Source organism: Plectropomus leopardus, unplaced genomic scaffold (assembly GCF_008729295.1).
Source record: "Plectropomus leopardus isolate mb unplaced genomic scaffold, YSFRI_Pleo_2.0 unplaced_scaffold27605, whole genome shotgun sequence".
NCBI classification, from domain to species: Eukaryota; Metazoa; Chordata; class Actinopteri; order Perciformes; family Serranidae; genus Plectropomus; species Plectropomus leopardus.
In genome coordinates this window covers 1-3,685 of record NW_024630052.1, presented here as the reverse complement: position 1 = coordinate 3,685, position 3,685 = coordinate 1, and the positions used below count along the sequence as shown (strand labels likewise).

Below are 3,685 nucleotides of genomic sequence, written 5' to 3'. Positions count from 1 at the left end.
AATTATTCTTATTCTTTTAAAATGTTTTGGTGAAATTAAGAAATTAATTATTTAACTTATTTTTTTTAGGATTTCTTTTATTTTAAAGTTTTTGGTGATTTTTAAAGAAAACCTGCCCTGTTGTTTTGGAAAGCATGTTTAAAAATATTTAGGCAATTTCTTCTTTCTTTTCAAAGTATTGGTGATTTTGAATTTGTTTTTAAAAAATGGCCATTTTCAGACACTGCAGGCAATTCTTTCAATCTTTTGGGTGAATTATTTTCTTTAAAAAATGTTGGTGTTTTTTTTTTATTAAAAAGGTTTTTTAATAAAATTTGTTTAAAAAAAAAAAAAAAAGCTTCCCTTTTCATGTGGGAAAAATTATCTTGATTATTTTGTTCTTTTAACGAGATGTCGTCATTTAACAAAAGGGCTGCATGATAAGCAAAAAAAAAAAATTAAAAAATCATATGCAATTTCAAAGATGTGCATATCAGAGGAATGAGAAGGACATTTTTTCCTATTTTTTTACCTGATACAACCTCATAAAAATGATTAGAATTGTGTGAAAAAAGACAGAAAAAAATCCTCCAAGGCTAGTTACTCCTTTTAAAAGTTTTTTGTGAAAAGGTCAAAGTAATACAGATGAATTAACTCTGACTGAGAGCCGAGGGCCATTCTGTTACTAAGATGCTCTTCCCGTACATCCCGTCATGTGCTGAAGGCCACCTGTCAGGATGACAGCACTCGCTGCAGGAGCATTAAGTGTTAAACCAGTGGACTCGTGCAGGTTTCAGGGACAAACTGTCCTCCGGGACACTGAGGTCGTTTTTTTTTACCCTTCCTGCCGGCTGCAGGCTCACAGACGATCCTGTATCGGCCCGTAGCTGCTGCAGCATCCCGTCTCTCCTCCTGTTACCGTGCTGCACCATCCACGGTGGAAAATAACCAAGTACATTAACGTTTATGTAAATTATTCTGTTTTATACTTCGCTACATTAATCTGAGCCCTTTAGTTACCTTAAAAATTAAGATTTTTACATCAAAACATAAGACTTTAAAAATATGATGTTTTGTAATAACTTGAATTGCCAAACTCTTTTTATAAATTCAGCTGCAACAATGAGTTGATTATTCAGTCAGTTTATTGACAGAAAGTTACTTGCCAACTGGTTTGATAAACACATTTTGTTTCCATTTTAAAACACTTTTGAGTTTTCTGTTGTGTGTGTGTTTTTAAAAAAAATCTATTTTCATGATTTTTTTTTTTTTTTAATACTTTTTAGTTTTGTTGGTATTTTTTTTCTACATTTGAAATAATTTTGAGGGTGTTTTTACTTTTTTGTCTTTTTAAAAATATTATTTTGAGGATTTTTTGTGGTAATTTTTTTAAAAATCTTTTTTGGATGATTCTTTTGAGTTTTTTGAGTAATTTTTTTCCTATTTTAAAAATAATTTTAAGGTTTTGCTTCTTTTAAAAAAAGCTTTTTCTAGGTTAAATACTTTCACTTTTAAAACTTTAAGTAGACTTTTACTTGTTGATTTTAGTATTTTTCTTAAATAAAGCGTCTGCATCCTTTTCTCACTGCTGATCAATACGTGCAGATCACGTTCGTGTGTTACGGGCATATTGCCCTGGAAACGCAGCCCGCTCTGGTGCGGTTGATTGGTGGCGGTCTGTAACGGGGACGAGGCTCCCAGGCGGACCTTTGGGCGGGGGTGGCCCTGAGCTTAATTTCCCAGCACCATTAGCCCAGTTTCCTCGGCGCTGTGACCGAGTTTCTCCCAGTTTGAGCTCGCTGCCTGTAAAAAAATCCTTCAGGTGAAAGATGGAGCCTCATGTGGCGTCAGTCTGACGGCTCCCGCTAATCGATCAGTGAGCAGACGAGCTGCTTATTGATGAATCAGACGGTTTAATGGCCAAGGACGATCGTAAAAGTCTGCTTTTACACGACAGGCAGTTTGTTCAACTGTCTGAAGCGTTTTTATTCACATCTAGGACGACTTAGAGCCGACGTTCATTCCTGTTCATCACATCGCTCTGAGGAGAGCTGCAGCTAACAATCATTTATGTTCGTTATTGATTCATGTCTGAAAACGTCCTGTCAGCTTCTGTCCTAAAATGTTTTGTTTGAGGAAATTGCTTTTATTTGCAGTTTAATACTAATCTTTAAATTTCCCTAATTTGTGAAGCATGAGCATATTTTCTAACCGAGCTCTTTAAAAAAAAAAAAGGAAAACTGACAAGGCTCAGTTACATAAATGTAAATAAACAGTAATAAATGTAATATATGTTCAACACCTACACGAAAATTAAGAAAGAAAAAATATGAAATAAATGGTTATAAAATAATTATGTTGATAAGTAAGTTCAATAACCACATAAATGAATAATAAAGAGAAAAAAACTAAACAAGTGGTGGTGATAATTAATAATAATAACATTAATAAGGAAAATAAGTATATATAAGTATGTTTCATACCTACATGAATTAATAATCATAATAATAATTAAATCATGATAATCAAACTGTAATAAAATTATAATTTGGAAATGCAAGTTCAGTAACTACAAAAGTAATTAAAAATAGTGTAGTATATTCAATAGCTACATAAATAAATAATAGAAAAGAATTACAGCTCCTCTCGATCTGCTTTAACTGCCAGTGAAACATGCTTAAAGTTACAACTGCTGATTTTCATATGAGATAAATATTATACACTTGTCAATATTCAAGATTACTTTGATGGTCACTCAGAAAATACATCAGAGATGCAGAGCAGAACCAAATTATGAGCGTGGCTCTGTTTAAAAACCAAAAAAACACAATAAATCATACAGTAGTTTAATTGTTATGATGATGGAGCAGCTGGAGTCAGCAGACGGTCTGATGTAATAACAGTCAGTGTCCAGCAGATGGGACCTGAACAGGCTGCTGTTTCTGTGTACACGCTGCTTCTCTCTCTTCATAGAGAGTTTCCAAAAATTGCATCTGATCCTGAAAGTAAATATCAGGTGATGCTTTTGTGTTGCTATGGTGTCAGCAGAGAAACCCTCACTACACGTTCATTGAGTTTCTCAGCCACCCCAAGACAAGGAAGGGTATTTATGTATGTGCAGAGCCGTGTGAGTAAATTACTGACACCGTCTTCAGTCACGGTTGTATCGGAGGGCTGTGTTTTACTTCATAGAATCAAAGATTACTGTATTGTTTTTCAGTTTTACTGCACAAAAAGCATTTATTTACATTATCTTCTGTTCATTTTTATGAAAACTCTTGGTCTGGTCAAATTACCCATGATGCTTTGCAGCCCATATCCAAATCAATTGCTGTTGTGCTGATCTAGTGTAGTTTTAGGGATTTCACATATTTTTATTGTCTCAAAGAGGATGATATATACAGTTCACTGTCGTGTCAGTGCTACATTTATATAAAAGAATATATATATATATATATTTATGTACACTCAGATATAAAATGTAACAGTGTCAGAAATTAGCAAATTAAAAAGAAAAAAGGACAGTTTTCAAATAAAATGAATACATAATAGAAATAAAAGCACAAATACAAAAATAAATAAATAAAAATAAATATTAACCCTTTAGCATCTGGATCAACATCGCTTTTCTCGTGCTGCTTTCAGACATTCACTTGCATTTGAATCTCTGAAGCTTAAGAAAACTGGTTTGATTTCTTTCAAAAAC

The 3,685-nt window shown here is 33.2% G+C and overlaps 1 non-coding gene across 1 annotated transcript; it reads right to left on the bottom strand.

The window, feature by feature from the left end:
- Window positions 1-2,955: 2,955 nt before the first annotated feature.
- LOC121937841 lies at window positions 2,956-3,083 on the bottom strand. Its single transcript, XR_006105210.1, has one exon. It is a non-coding gene; the product is annotated as a U4atac minor spliceosomal RNA (small nuclear RNA).
- Between the last annotated feature and the right edge of the window lie 602 nt (window positions 3,084-3,685).